The 16548-nt window shown below is 43.6% G+C and overlaps 2 non-coding genes across 2 annotated transcripts; both read right to left on the bottom strand.

Annotated features, from left to right (window-relative positions):
- Positions 1-8645: 8645 nt before the first annotated feature.
- On the bottom strand, positions 8646-8718 carry TRNAV-UAC (transfer RNA valine (anticodon UAC)). Its single transcript has one exon. It is a non-coding gene; the product is annotated as a tRNA-Val (tRNA).
- Positions 8719-9815: 1097 nt separating this feature from the next.
- Positions 9816-9888, bottom strand: TRNAV-UAC (transfer RNA valine (anticodon UAC)). Its single transcript has one exon. It is a non-coding gene; the product is annotated as a tRNA-Val (tRNA).
- Between the last annotated feature and the right edge of the window lie 6660 nt (positions 9889-16548).

The raw sequence follows: 16548 nt of genomic DNA, 5'->3' as shown, positions 1-16548 counted from the left end.
CCAAAAGTCAAAAAGAAAAAGCACCTGGATGCCTGCTTTCGCACTGATAGGAACTGAAGGAGTTAAATTGAGTTCTGTCTATGTTGCATTCTCTTGTTTAAAACCTTATCTGTTCTTCGAGGAGATGTCTCAGACATCTCCCTTGTGAACCAAGGTCAAATACCTCTGCTTTTTTGCCTAAGTGACTTTCTTTGTAGAAAACAAGTTGTGAAATCATTTGTACTGCGCATGTCTGTAAATGTTTAAATTCTTTACTATAAAAGACGGAAGCCTAACTGATAAGCCAGAGGCGTCTTGGCAGGCATCCCGAGTGGTATTATACAGCCCGCGTCTGTGTTAGCCTTCTCGACGGAGCAATTGATTAGAGACATATGGTGCTTCACACCTAAGAACATCGGTCCTTCAGATGAAAGAGTAATCTGAGGTATCCCGACAGTTTCCTGGCGCCCGAAACAGGGACCTGATATAGGCACCTCTCCAAGACTACCCGATCTACAGACCACTCCAGTTACTGATGAAATTGTGAACAGCAGACCTAAACACCTGGCCATGTAAGAGATCAATTTTTCTCTTCTCTGCTCTTTATAATCTATCATTATAACTAAGGTCCGTATAAAGGGGAATCTAGTAGAGGAGGGGGCCGTAAAATCAGGTCCATATAAGAACTCTGAGGAAATCGGGTGTGACACGCATATGTAATTTCTGCTCGAATGAGAGGTTACTGTAGGTTCTGTCTGTGCACAGCTATTTTTAGAAAAAGAGCTGATGCAAATCAAAATGGGAGAGGTCTGACATTACGGAATATAAGGCTGGGTGAACAGTTCATACTGCGCAGCCCGGACGGACAAGTTTTTCACAATAGACGATTCCGCACTAGAAATAGAGGAGGTTGTTGAGTGACTGCCTTGATTTGAAGGACTGTGAAAAGTAGACAAATAAGCTGCACAGTAGGTATTCGTTCAAAGAGTGGTGATATTGCCTAACTGGGTCATGTGACAGCGTCCTTTCGGGGAGGTCACCGCCTAAGCTTAAATCAACACCCTTTACGAATAAACCTTGTGACAGATAAGAGTGTGATAGAATGAGCACAGGACCACGAAATGAGCCTGTGACAGGATATGACTGAAGAACCCCGATAGATGGACACTTTGTTTACAATCCTGTGTGTTGTGGGAGTATTTCTGTTCGGATGCTACATAGCATATAAGTACACGAAACACGTAGTACACCGAGGAACAGACACTCCATTTAGCCTGTTAGCACCTTAGGAAGAAGGTAACGAGGTATAGTAGAGCCTAGTCTTGAGCTTACCCAATACACCACCTAAGGCAGGGGACTAACAGGAAGACAACAAGAGAAACAGGATAAGAATAAAAGATAAAATGGGGAACAGTCAGGGAAAGACACCTGAAGAAGGAAATCGGTTATGTGATATAATTGAGGATAGATATGGAAGTAGTGCAGCAAAGAACCTGGAAAAAGTATTAATCAAATCCAAAGTGCAAGATAGGCAGGCTGTGTGAATCCTTGTATATATGTCTATGAGAACCTCTGAATAAGATGAGAGATGAGTAATTGAGTAAAAAAAAAAAAAAAAAAAAAAATCAGTGAATGAGCACGTATGAATGAATCATCACACATCATTTTTGTGTCAAGAGATTTGTGACCTTTCTAGTTGTGGTGGAATCCCGGACAGATGCGTTATAGATAATTCAAATCTACATCTGAGACTGAATGAATTGAGTAATGATATACACTCACTGGCCACTTTATTAGGTACACCATGCTAGTAACGGGTTGGACCCCCTTTTGCCTTCAGAACTGCCTCAATTCTTCGTGGCAGAGATTCAACAAGGTGCTGGAAGCATTCCTCAGAGATTTTGGACCATATTGACATGATGGCATCACACAGTTGGCGCAGATTTGTCGGCTGCACATCCCTGATGCGAATCTCCCGTTCCACCACATCCCAAAGATGCTCTATTGGATTGAGATCTGGTGACTGAGGAGGCCATTTGAGTACAGTGAACTCATTGTCATGTTCAAGAAACCAATCTGAGATGATTCGAGCTTTATGACATGGCGCATTATCCTGCTGAAAGTAGCCATCAGATGCCTGTTCTTAGCTGAGAGGAGTGGTACCCAGTGTGGTCTTCTGCTGCTGTAGCCCATCTGCCTCAAAGTTCGACGCACTGTGCGTTCAGAGATGCTCTTCTGCCTACCTTGGTTGTAACGGGTGGCAATTTGAGTCACTGTTGCCTTTCTATCAGCTCGAACCAGTATGCCCATTCTCCTCTGACCTCTGGCATCAACAAGGCATTTCCGGCCACAGAACTGCCGCTCACTGGATTTTTTTTCTTTTTCGGACCATTCTCTGTAAACCCTAGAGATGGTTGTGCGTGAAAATCCCAGTAGATCAGCAGTTTCTGAAATACTCAGACCAGCCCTTCTGGCACCAACAATCATGCCACGTTCAAAGGCACTCAAATCACCTTTCTTCCCCATACTGATGCTCGGTTTGAACTGCAGGAGATTGTCTTGACCATGTCTACATGCCTAAATGCACTGAGTTGCCGCCATGTGATTGGCTGATTAGAAATTAAGTCTTAACACACAGTTGGACAGGTGTACCTAATAAAGTGGCCAGTGAGTGTAGTTCGTGTTATATGTGGCATTACATTGTAAAGTTTCCTGAATGCATTTGGCCAGAAAAAGGGCAAGGCATGGTTAATCTCATTATACAGTTATCTGCCCTTACAGTGAAATCCCGTGATTTTGAGTTTCTTTGTAGAAATTGATTTTGATAAGTCTAAAGAACTACAGAATTCTGTGAAGGACGACGCTGCATTCTGACGGGAGGGGGGAAGGATGGCGCTGCGCAGTTTCTTCTCCCTTCGCTCTTATCTCTGCTGAGTGTGAGCTGTGCTCAAAATTCTCTGTAATTCTATCCGTAAGGTACACGCTGAAAGATTTGTGCATTTTAAAGCAACAGTACTTAATTGAAGATTGGAAGTTAAAAGTAAGATATGGTGCCTAATTTAGAAGGGAATTGTAAGTGATTGCTTGGTCATTAATGTGTTTGAACCTGCTTCTAGTTGTGTGATTGATTTGTGTAGCAAATTGTGTCAAATTACAAAAGACAGAGCAGGAAGGAAGCAGTAAAACAAGTGGGACAAATATTGAAAAAGGCAAAAATACCAGAGTGTGAATGTTTGGATGTACAAAAAGGCACAGACAAGGGAAGAAAATAGCAAGTGAATAAATGATGCTTGAGAATGTGCAGCAGTGTGGAAGGTGTATTATGAATGTTTGATTGACAAAGTGTAACCAGAGACCCAGACAAAACAGATGGACTTGTAAACACTGTGGTCAGACTCAGACAAACCCAGACTGAATAGCTACTTGTGTGACCTGTGCTACTGACCTAAGAGAATTGCACTAAATCCTATCCAGACAAGATCATAAGAAGCTGACATAATAGTGTGGATAGTGGGTAGTGGGGACATTGGCCCTTGAGGAGTAAGCTGACAGTAGACATCAGACGACCAACCCCATCAGGACCTAGAAGTGTGACTAGAATAAGAAAGATGCAGGAGTATTATCCCTGGAGCCCCTCTGACCAGCTAGCTTTGCTGAAGCAGCTGCCTGCCCCTGAAGACCAACCATTCCCGTTTTACAGTTTTACAGACACATAAAGGAAGTACAGCAGACATATAAGTGTACCTGGGCAGACCTAGAGAGGTTGGTGAGTCTAAAGGCAGGTGACGCACTAGATCATATAATTAAGACACACAGATGTGACAAAGAATCAGGCTTGGGGCATGGATGATAAATCTGCACGATCTGGGGAGACGTACTGTGAGTCACTAAGACAATGGGCTGCCGTGGAACAATCAGAGCAGTCTGTACTCCTGACTAATGTGACACAGCAAAGATGAGAGAGAGTAGAGATATACCTTGGACGGTTACAGCTGAAATGGGCAGACATGGGGTACATTTGCATAAACCCACTTGATGTTAGAATTCTGGTGAATGCATTCATTGACGGTATGAACAAAGATTTACGAGACGCAGTACAGACAGCCAGACCTGAATGGAGACATGTAGATCCGAAAGACCTCCTTAAGGTAGCTAAAGAAATTGAGCAAACAAGGACAATAAGACGACCTGTCATGTATGCTGGAGCACAAGGAAAAAAGTGGAGACGTAATAGGGAAGGCATGTGAGATGACACTGACGTTTCTTTTGACAATCTATTCCCCACATGACATCCATGCCATACTCCTACAAGTTCAACCAAAACATCTGTCTATGGCCAGACAGCTCCGACTTGAGTGTGCTCTACTAATTCCTGAGTATGTCACCCTCAAAAGATGTAACGTTCTGAATCCAGCCACCCTCCTGCCTGTGGATTCAGAAAAGGGGGAATTGGTGACCGTATTGGCAAGTGAGGAAGGATACTTTGACATGACGCATGAACATGTCTGCATAGAACTGATGAGTCAGGAGACAGTTGGGTTTGCACACATTCATGAAAAACCTGTTCCTAATGCAGACTTTGAGTTTCTTTTTTGTAGATGGCCCCAGATACCACCAGGATGGACGATTCTACACTGGATATGCAGTAGTATCCTCACATGAGGTAATCCGAGCGGAGCCACTCTCTCCTCACATGTCGGCGCAGGAGGCAGAGTTGAAGGCACTCACTGAGGCGTGTAGAGCCGCTGCAGGTAAAGTCGCTAATATTTTCACAGATTCGAAGCCCATTAAAAATGCAGAGCTGGTGAAACAATTGATGGAGGCATTGATGTTACCAGTCCAGGTTGGCATTGTCAAGGTAAAAGCACACACAAAGGTGACTCCGTGGAGGTAGAGGGCAATAGAAGGGCGAACGAGGCTGCTAAAATAGCACAAGGCGGCCTAGAGAGAGCAGTGGACGGTGGCGGGGAGTCAGCGTATTCCAGCCACATTGGGTCTAGATGTCCTGAAATCCCTCCAGCAAAAGGCTGCCCAAACAGAGAAGGTACACCGGGGGAGACTGGGAGCTGAGCTGAACTCAAATGGAGTATGGGAGAATAAGGATAAAATGTGCCCACCAAAGTCCCTGTTCCCAATCATGGCGCAAGCAGCACATGGCCCCAATCACACCTCAAAAAGTCACATGTGTGCCATGGTAGATGCCTTCTGGATCGCTCCTGGCTTCAGTTGCGCAGCCGCGAAACTTGTACAATCATGCCTCATCTGTGCACAGCACAACCCAGGTAAAACAGTAAAAGTCCCTAAGAAAGCGACACCTAGGCCTCTCTACCCATTTCAGAGACGGCAGATTGACGACATACAGCTACCAAGGTAGGAGTGTATGCAAATATCCTAGTATGTGTAGATCTCTTCTCTGGATGGCCAGAGGCCTACCCGGTGAAAACGGCTACAGCTCGAGCCACTGCAAAGAAACTGGTGATGGAACTAGTACCACGATTCGGTGTCCCTGAAACAATTGAATCAGACAGAAGTACACACTTTACTGCTGAGGTAATGCAAAATGTAATGCAAATGATAGGTGTAGAACAAGCATTTCATACACCCTACCACCCACAGAGTTCAGGGAAGGTAGAGAGAATGAACGGGACACTAAAATTGAAAATACAGAAAACCATGGAACAAACCCATAGACCATGGCCAGAGTGTCTCCCATTAGCATTATTTTCAGTAAGGTACACACCCACGGGGAAAACTAAACTGTCACCCTTCGAGATACTGTTTGGAAGACCACCGAACACAGGGTTGTACTACCCACAGGTCTTAACACTCAATGTGGATAATTTGACAAGTTATGTAATCCAGTTGCAAAAGCATTTAACTCAAATGCATTCTCTAGTTTTCTCTTTCATTCCAGATCCAGATAGTGTGGAAGGAACTCACTGTCTACAACCTGGTGATTACGTATATGTCAAGAAACACTCCAGAAAGACCCTTGAACCCCGATATCAAGGACCTTACCAAGTACTCCTAACAACGCCTACTTCTGTTAAGTTGGAAGGACGACCAACCTGGATCCACGCATCGCATTGCAAACTAGCCACAGGAGTTAACAAAGCATAAGAGTGCATAATGTTTTGGTTTGGTTTTGTTGCATTATCTGTAATAATGGTAGCTGCGTGGGACAGTCTAAATGCTCCAATGTCCTTGAATAATAAGTTTATACAACATCATGAAAAATTACTGAATGATTGGTCAAATGACACTCAGCCTCCAGCAGATTGCTGGATCTGCACACATTCACCAGTATCAGCCACTAGTATTCCGTTCCTTGTTATTCCTATGCCACCCGAGGAATTATTTGCCTGGACCAGTTGTTCTGATACACTTGCTAATAATGCCACAAATAATGTGAAGTTATGGAACACAACTGTTGGAATACCTATTGTGAGATGGGTAGGATACCCTTGGTGGCAGGGTAATCTTTCAGGAAGTAATGCACACCTTCAATATCTGGCATATAAAGGGGGGGCTTGGGTACCCAGGAATAGAACTCGATTAACCTACCTGGGGCAAATTCCAATGTATGGCCTACAAGTTAGTTTTAATGTAACTTCCCACTCTACTGATGCCTTCAAACCAATACTGCTAGAAAGAAGGTTGCATAACACGTCCTGGGAGTATTCCAATTTATTTCCCCAGGGCAATAATGAAACTTGTTTTAATATTTCAGGTAATATACCTTGCAACGAGTCATCTGGATATGAGAAAGGAATTCCCACCTGTGGAAATCCCGATGTAGGGTATTGTAGCCCTTTAGGACAACTTCCAAATTGGTGTATGCTTCAGAATGTATCTGCGCTCATAGATTTAGTTCATAGACTGGTATTACAACATTCAGCCCTATGGGACCTACCTAGTGACATGTACTGGATATGTGGAGACAATGCATATAAATGGTTGCCAGTAGGGATAAAAGGTGCTTGTACTCTGGGTCGTTTGACTCCAGCTACCTTTGTTATTCCGAATGACCAGTTGAATACTCAGAGCATACCTAAACACACGTTGTACAAAAGAGCTGCTGACAATACACCTCGCCTCTCTGGGAGACCACATATAGTGCAGATGAGTGTGGCTAATAAAATTGTCAGTTCTATTTTTATTTATCCTATGATTACTCAAATGTGGGATAAATTAGTCAGGGCTACAGATTACTTAGATGACCAAATATGGGATATATTGGATATATTGAACACCACCGTTGCTGTCCAAAATCAGCTCATCATAGCCACTAATCAGCATACCATAGTATTAGATTATTTACCTGCAGCGCAAGGAGGTATGTGTCAAGTCATCGGACCAGCTTGCTGTCATTATATAGATCCCAACAGCATTATAAAGTTAAAATTGAAAATAGAGGATGTTCAAAAACTTAGAGATCAGTACGATAAAGACAATGATGGTACTAAGGATAGTTGGTGGTCAGATACATTCTCCTTTCTTAATCCAGCTAATTGGTTTAAGGGTATTGGAGGCTGGATAACTGGGATTATACTAAGTCTATTACGTATTGTTGTTTGTATCTTCGTAATATATGTGCTATTGAAACTTGTTTTTTGGTGTATCTCTGTATGCAAGAAAAGATGTAGAAATAGATAAGGAAGTTTGACTGTAAACAACAAGAATTTAACTATTATTCCTTTGAGTCCTAGATTGACATCTCATTTCTGGCATGAAGGAGCGTACTCTTGCAATGATGGACGTGGCTTCAGTATCTGGGGGATGGAGAAGGTAGAAGACCTGTCTCCCTTGGGCAACCCGTCGGCCTGGGATAGTACCTGGTGAACGAGCCACTATCCGCTGTTGTTGCAGGATCCAGTGTTCCAGATTGTGGAAAATGAAGATGTCAAAGGGGGGAATGATAGGAACTGAAGGAGTTAAATTGAGTTCTGTCTATGTTGCATTCTCTTGTTTAAAACCTTATCTGTTCTTCGAGGAGATGTCTCAGACGTCTCCCTTGTGAACCAAGGTCAAATACCTCTGCTTTTTCGCCTAAGTGACTTTCTTTGTAGAAAACAAGTTGTGAAATCATTTGTACTGTGCATGTCTGTAAATGTTTAAATTCTTTACTATAAAAGACGGAAGCCTAACTGATAAGCCAGAGGTGTCTTGGCAGGCATCCCGAGTGGTATTATACAGCCCGTGTCTGTGTTATCCTTATCGACGGAGCAATTGATTAGAGACATATGGTGCTTCACACCTAAGAACATCGGTCCTTCAGATGAAAGAGTAATCTGAGGGTTCCCGACAGCACCTTGATCCTATCAGGTGTTACTTGAATTAGGAACACTTAGACACTGTCAAAAACACACATGCTTGCCAAAAGCAAAAACGGGTAGAAATAATCACATTGGTAAAAGTAATGCTCATTAAACCAGCAATAGAATATGCTAACTAAGGCTAATTAAGCCAACAATATACGTTTGTGATCAAAATAAAGAAAAGCCACATGTTTCTGCCCGGGATCAAAACAGGGAACTTTCAGGAGGATGGCAAACAGAACAATCACTACACTACAGTAACCAGACAAGAGCGTTTACTGTGGTCATGGCAAGCATTAAAGATCAAGCACTCATTGTCAAAAGCGCTAGTTTGCAAGAGAAATGCTGTGTTTCTGCCCAGTTTCGAACTGAGGACCTTTCGCGTGTAATGCGAACGTGATAACCGCTACACTACAGAAACCAACCGATTCAAAAAGGCAAAAAATGCTGTGGTCATGGCAAGCAATAAAGAACAAGCACTGAAAGTAAAAAAGATCATTTTCCAAGAGAAAAATCTGTGTTTCAGCCCAGTTTCGAACTGAGGACATTTCGCAAGTGAGGCGAACGTGATAACCGCTACACTACAGAAACCGGATGCAAGTGCTTACTGTGGTGACAACAAGCAATCGAGATCAAGAACTGAAAGTCAAAAGCTTGGATACCAAAGAGTAACAGCGTGTTTCTGCCAAGTTTCGTACTGGAGACCTTTCGCGTGTTAGGCGAACGTGATAACCACTACACTACAGAAACCGGCTGCGTAAGGTTACTGTGGTCATGACGAGCCATCGAGAACAAAGACTCAACGTCAAAAGCTATAATATCAACGCCTAATGTCATGCTTCTATCCAGTTTCGAACTGGGGACCGTTCGCGTGTGAGGTGAACGTGACAACCACTACACTTCAGAAACTCCATGCAAAGCTAAAGATGTTTAAACATGCTGAAATGAACTTGAAAAAGAAAAAAACAGCCAGCCAAAGTCAAGAGGTCTTCCTCTATGTCTGAAGACAGGACAAAGTGCATTTTGCAACACAGGAACCTTTCATTTGTCAGGCTATTGGAGAAAAAGAACAAACAGGGAAACAAAACCATGCTCCACAAAACATTCTCATGCCTTTGTCCAAAAGCCAAAAAGAAAAAGCACCTACATGCCTGCTTTCGCACCTTGATCCTATCAGGTGTTACTTGAATTAGGAACACTTAGACACTGTCAAAAACACACATGCTTGCCAAAAGCAAAAACGGGTAGAAATAATCACATTGGTAAAAGTAATGCTCATTAAACCAGCAATAGAATATGCTAACTAAGGCTAATTAAGCCAACAATATACGTTTGTGATCAAAATAAAGAAAAGCCACATGTTTCTGCCCGGGATCAAAACAGGAAACTTTCAGGAGGATGGCAAACAGGACAATCACTACACTACAGTAACCAGACAAGAGCGTTTACTGTGGTCATGGCAAGCATTAAAGATCAGGCACTCATTGTCAAAAGCGCTAGTTTGCAAGAGGAATGCTGTGTTTCTGCCCAGTTTCGAACTGAGGACCTTTCGCGTGTAAAGCGAACGTGATAACCGCTACACTACAGAAGCCAACCTATTCAAACAAACAAAAAATGCTGTGGTCATGGCAAGCAATAAAGAACAAGCACTGAAAGTCAACAAGATCGTTTTCCAAGAGAAAAAGCTGTGCTTTTGCCCAGTTTCGAACTGGGGACCTTTCGCGTGTGAGGCGAACGTGATAACCGCTACACTACAGAAACCGGATGCAAGCGTTTACTGTGGTGACAACCAGCAATCGAGATCAAGAACTGAAAGTCAAAAGCTTGGATACCAAAGGGTAACAGCGTGTTTCTGCCCAGTTTCAAACTGGGGACCTTTCGCGTGTTAGGCTAACGTGATAACCACTACACGACAGAAAACGGCTGCGGTAGGTTACTGTGGTCATGACGAGCCATCGAGAACAAAGACTCAACGTCAAAAGCTTTAATATCAACACCTAATGTCATGCTTCTATCCAGTTTCGAACTGGGGACCGTTCGCATGTGAGGTGAACGTGACAACCACTACACTTCAGAAACTCCATGCAAAGCTAAAGATGTTTAAACATGCTGAAATGAACTTGAAAAAGAAAAAAACAGCCAGCCAAAGTCAAGAGGTCTTCCTCTATGTCTGAAGACAGGACAAAGTGCATTTTGCAACACAGGAACCTTTCATTTGTCAGGCTATTGGAGAAAAAGAACAAACAGGGAAACAAAACCATGCTCCACAAAACATTCTCATGCCTTTGTCCAAAAGCCAAAAAGAAAAAGCACCTAGATGCCTGCTTTCGCACCTTGATCCTATCAGGTGTTACTTGAATTAGGAACACTTAGACACTGTCAAAAACACACATGCTTGCCAAAAGCAAAAACGGGTAGAAATAATCACATTGGTAAAAGTAATGCTCATTAAACCAGCAATAGAATATGCTAACTAAGGCTAATTAAGCCAACAATATACGTTTGTGATCAAAATAAAGAAAAGCCACATGTTTCTGCCCGGGATCAAAACAGGGAACTTTCAGGAGGATGGCAAACAGGACAATCACTACACTACAGTAACCAGACAAGAGCGTTTACTGTGGTCATGGCAAGCATTAAAGATCAAGCACTCATTGTCAAAAGCGCAAGTTTGCAAGAGGAACGCTGTGTTTCTGCCCAGTTTCGAACTGAGGACCTTTCGCGTGTAAAGCAAACGTGATAAACGCTACACTACAGAAACAAACCGATTCAAACAAACAAAAGATGCTGTGGTCATGGCAAGCAATAAAGAACAAGCACTGAAAGTCAACAAGATCGTTTTCCAAGAGAAAAAGCTGTGTTTCTGCCCAGTTTCGAAGTGGGGACCTTTTGAGTGTGAGGCGAACGTGATAACAGCTACACTACAGAAACCGGATGCAAGCGCTTACTGTGGAGACAACAAGCAATCGAGATCAAGAACTGAAAGTCAAAAGCTTGGATACCAAAGGGAGGAAATGGTTGAGGAGGTAAAAGTGGCTGGGACCCTAGGAGGTAGCGACCATGCTATTTTAGAATTTTGGATAACTAGAGGTGGAAGACCTGTGAAGACTCAGACGTCAAGGTTAGATTTCAGAAAGGCAGATTTTAAGGGATTCAGAAAGAGAATTGGAGGGATCCAATGGCTGGATATCCTTAAAGACAAAAATGTCCAGGAAGGATGGGAAATCTTGAAAAATGAAATTCTCAAAGCACAGTTGTTAACAATTCCGAAAAGAGGGAAGAATAGGAAGCATTTAAGGAAACCAGGATGGATGAACACAGAACTTAAGCACATGCTAAAAAGGAAGAAAAAAATGTTTATAAAATGGAAAGAGGGAGGCATATCTAAAGAAGAATATAATGCTGTCTGCAGAACCTGCAGGGCACAAATCAGATTAGCTAAAGCTGAAAATGAACTGAGGCTTGCAAGAGATGTCAAAAGCAATAATAAAGGATTTTGGGGATATGTCAAAAGTAAAAGAAAAGTCAAAGATGCTATAGTATTTTTACAGGATGAAAATGATGAAATGGTAAGACAGGATGTTGAGAAGGCTGAACTTTTAAATTCCTATTTTGCATCTGTTTTCTCTCAGAAAGGAAATGCAACATCAACTGTTATTCACTGTCCTATTAAGGGAATAGAAGAATCCAGGATATCTATAAACAGAAAGATAGTGAGGAAACACTTAGCTAACCTAAATGAATTCAAGTCTCCAGGTCCAGATGAATTACACCCCAGAGTACTGAAGGAGATAGCAGAAGAAATTTTTGAACCCCTCTCCATAATCTTTGAAAATTCTTGGAGAACAGGAGAAGTGCCAGAAGACTGGAGAAGAGCAAATGTTGTTCCTATCTTCAAAAAGGGGAAGAAGGTGGACCCAGGCAACTATAGGCCGGTGAGTCTGACTTCTATACCAGGAAAGATCTTTGAACAAATTATTAAACTACATGTATGTCAATACCTGGATAAGAATGAAGTGATTAAACAGAGTCAGCATGGGTTTGTAACTGATAAGTCATGTCAGACTAACTTAATTTCCTTCTATGACGGTATCACTGATTGGGTGGATCAAGGAAATGCTGTAGATATAGTATATCTTGACTTCAGCAAAGCATTTGACAAAGTCTCTCATACAATCCTTATTGAAAAAATGACTAAGTATGGAATGGACAAGGCAACTGTTAGGTGGATTCATAACTGGCTTAGTGATCGGACCCAAAGAGTGGTCGTAAATGGCTGCACATCCAGTTGGAAGAATGTCTCAAGTGGGGTACCACAGGGCTCTGTCCTGGGCCCTGTATTGTTCAACATCTTTATCAACGATTTAGATGAAGGAATTGAGGGTAAACTGATTAAATTTGCTGATGACACAAAGCTAGGAGGGATAGCTAATACTAGAGAGGAGAGAGAGATGATTCAAAAAGATTTAAATAAACTGGAGAAGTGGGCAGCAACTAACAGAATGGTTTTTAACAGGGAGAAATGCAAAGTACTACATCTGGGCAATAAAAATGAAAAAAGCATATATAGAATGGGAGGAATAGGGCTAAGTGACAGCACATGTGAAAAAGACTTGGGTATACTAATAGATCACAGACTGAATATGAGTCAACAGTGTGATGCAGCAGCAAAAAAGGCAAATGCAATTCTAGGATGTATTAACAGAAGCATACAGTCTAGATCACGTGAAGTCATTATTTCCCTCTACTCCTCTTTGGTCAGACCTCATCTGGAATATTGTGTCCAGTTTTGGGCACCACATTTTAAAAAAGACATCAACAAACTGGAGCAAGTTCAGAAAAGAGCGACCAGAATGGTGACCGGTCTGCAAACCCTGTCTTATGAGGAAAGGTTGCAGGATTTGGGAATGTTTAGTTTGCAAAAGAGAAGACTGAGAGAAGACTTAATAGCTGTCTACAAATATCTAAAGGGCTGTCACATTGTAGAAGGATCAACTTTATTCTCATTTGCACAAGGAAAGACTAGAAGCAATGGGATGAAACTGAATGGGAAGAGACACAGTTTAGATATTAGAAAAAACTTTTTGACAGTTAGAGTGATCAATGAGTGGAACAGGCTGCCACGAGAAGTGGTGAGTTCTCCTTCAATGGAAGTCTTCAAACAGATGCTGGACAGACATCTGACTGGGATGATTTAGCGAATCCTGCTTTGAGCAGGGGGTTGGACCAGATGGCCCAGGAGGTCCCTTCCAACTCTAAGATTCTATGATTCTATGATTCTATGATTCTATGGGTAACAGCATGTTTCTGCCCAGTTTCGAACTGGGGACCTTTCGCGTGTTAGGCGAACGTGATAACTAGAGTTGAGCGAAACGGGTCGAAAAAATTCAAAAGTCGCCGACTTTTGGCAAAGTCGGGTTTCATGAAACGAAACCCGACCCTAGGATGAGGTCGGCCACGAGGTCGGCGACTTACGCGCCAAAGTCGCGTTTCAAAAGTTTGTTTTGCGCTCTTTTTCAGCCAATCAGGATCCACGGACACTGTGGGCAACGTGATGACCTAGGCACTGGTCACCACCATCTTTCAGAAGGGCATGCAAGTGATTGGCTTGCTTTGGTGGGCGTCACAGGGGGTATAAAAGGGCGTGCACGCCGACCGCCATCTTACTTCTGCCGATCTTAGTATAGGGAGAGGTTGCTGCTGATTCTGTAGGGAGAGCGTTAGGCAGGGAAGAAGACAAAAAAACTGCTTCTGCTGCTAGCGATTTGGCCTGCACAACACACAAGTCACTGTGTGTGCAGTGCAAGGGGAGGCTATATTGTGGTGTATCAGTGGTGTTGGTTGTTGGGCTGCCTTTTAAGGCTTCCTGACACGCTGGCATTGCTGTTTACCCAATGCTCCGCAAACTGCTTTTTTAAAAGCAATCCAATCTCCCTTATCCTCTCATCACTTTGGTCACAGGCAGCTGTGCCATCGAGCGTGTCACATAGCGCTCAGATATCAGTGGGCCTCACACAATCCACAAGTGTCCAGTGTCCAAAAGTGTACGCAGAGATTCAAAATCTCCATTATCCTCTCGTCACTTTGGTCACAGGCAGCTGTGCCATCGAGTGTGTCACATAGCGCTCAGATATCAGTGGGCCTCACACAATCCACAAGTGTCCAGTGTCCAAAAGTGTACGCAGAGATTCAAAATCTCCATTATCCTCTCGTCACTTTGGTCACAGGCAGCTGTGCCATTGAGCGTGTCACATAGCGCTCAGATATCAGTGGGCCTCACACAATCTATAAGTGTCCAGTGTCCAAAAGTGTACGCAGAGATTCAAAATCTCCATTATCCTCTTGTCACTTTGGTCACAGGCAGCTGTGCCATCGAGCGTGTCACATAGCGCTCAGATATCAGTGGGCCTCACACAATCCACAAGTGTCCAGTGTCCACAAGTGAACGCAGAGATTCAAAATCTCCATTATCCTCTTGTCACTTTGGTCACAGGCAGCTGTGCCATCGAGCGTGTTATATAGCGCTCAGATATCAGTGGGCCTCACACAATCTACAAGTGTCCAGTGTCCAAAAGTGTACGCAGAGATTCAAAATCTCCATTATCCTCTCGTCACTTTGGTCACAGGCAGCTGTGCCATCGAGCGTGTCACATAGCGCTCAGATATCAGTGGGCCTCACACAATCCACAAGTGTCCAGTGTCCAAAAGTGTACGCAGAGATTCAAAATCTCCATTATCCTCTCGTCACTTTGGTCACAGGCAGCTGTGCCATCGAGCGTGTCACATAGCGCTCAGATATCAGTGGGCCTCACACAATCCACAAGTGTCCAGTGTCCGAAAGTGTACGCAGAGATTCAAAATCTCCATTATCCTCTCTTCACTTTGGTCACAGGCAGCTGTGCCATCGAGCGTGTCACATAGCGCTCAGATATCAGTGGGCCTCACACAATCCACAAGTGTCCAGTGTCCAAAAGTGTACGCAGAGATTCAAAATCTCCATTATCCTCTCGTCACTTTGGTCACAGGCAGCTGTGCCATCGAGCGTGTCACATAGCGCTCAGATATCAGTGGGCCTCACACAATCCACAAGTGTCCAGTGTCCAAAAGTGTACGCAGAGATTCAAAATCTCCCTTATCCTCTCGTCACTTTGGTCACAGGCAGCTGTGCCATCGAGCGTGTCACATAGCGCTCAGATATCAGTGGGCCTCACACAATCCACAAGTGTCCAGTGTCCAAAAGTGTACGCAGAGATTCAAAATCTCCATTATCCTCTCGTCACTTTGGTCACAGGCAGCTGTGCCATCGAGCGTGTCACATAGCGCTCAGATATCAGAGGGCCGCACACAATCCACAAGTGTCCACTGTCCACAAGTGTGTGCAGAAATTCTAAAACTCCCCTGTCCTATAGACACCTTGTACCTTGTTTTACATTACTATATAGTTTGTTGGATTTTGTCTACATTTCTACCAAAAATGAGGAAGGCTGGTGGAAGAGGCCGTGGAATTGGGCGGGGGTTGGCAGCTGGTAATGATGGTGTTGGTGGTGGATCTGATGGTAGTGGCAAGAGCAAAATAGGACCGAATGCAGGAGGTGCTGACCCTGTGTCATCGTCTGGCTACATAAGGACTCGAACGCTTAGTTTTCTAGGAGTTGGCAAACCGCTTTTAAAGGCAGAGCATCAGGAAAAAGTTTTGTCTTACATTGCTGACTCAGCCTCCAGCTCTATCGCCTCCTCTTCTTCAGTTGTAAAAAGTAAAAGCACTGAGTCGTCATTGGAGGCTCATGTTCATGAACCACACCTTTCCTTGTGTCCTTCACCCCAACCAAGATTGAAGGATGACGCAGGCCATACTACTGATTACTCCATGGAGCTGTTTTCACATACCATGCCTGGATTATCAAGTCAAATGGTGAATTACCCAGGCCAAGATGAATCTGACATGGAGTGCACTGATGCACAGCCGATGATGGATGATTCTGCTGGTACATTCACTCAGAGCACTACATTGTCCTCGCAGTGTACAGAGCCAGATTTTGACCCTGATGAGACTCAGGTGCCCCTTCCCGCACACTATACCACCATACACGGTGACACAGAGAAAGGTGCACATGACATAGAAGAGGAGGTGATGGATGACCCAGTTGTTGACCCAGATTGGCATCCATTGGGGGAAGAGGGTGCTGCTTCCAATAGCTCAGATGAGGAGCATCCACAGCAGACATCGACATCGCAACAGCTGTTATCTGGC

Source organism: Dendrobates tinctorius, unplaced genomic scaffold (genome assembly GCF_039654945.1).
Source record: "Dendrobates tinctorius isolate UK_male_01 unplaced genomic scaffold, ASM3965494v1 ptg000432c, whole genome shotgun sequence".
Taxonomy (NCBI): domain Eukaryota; kingdom Metazoa; phylum Chordata; class Amphibia; order Anura; family Dendrobatidae; genus Dendrobates; species Dendrobates tinctorius.
This window is presented reverse-complemented; position numbering and strand designations above follow the sequence as displayed.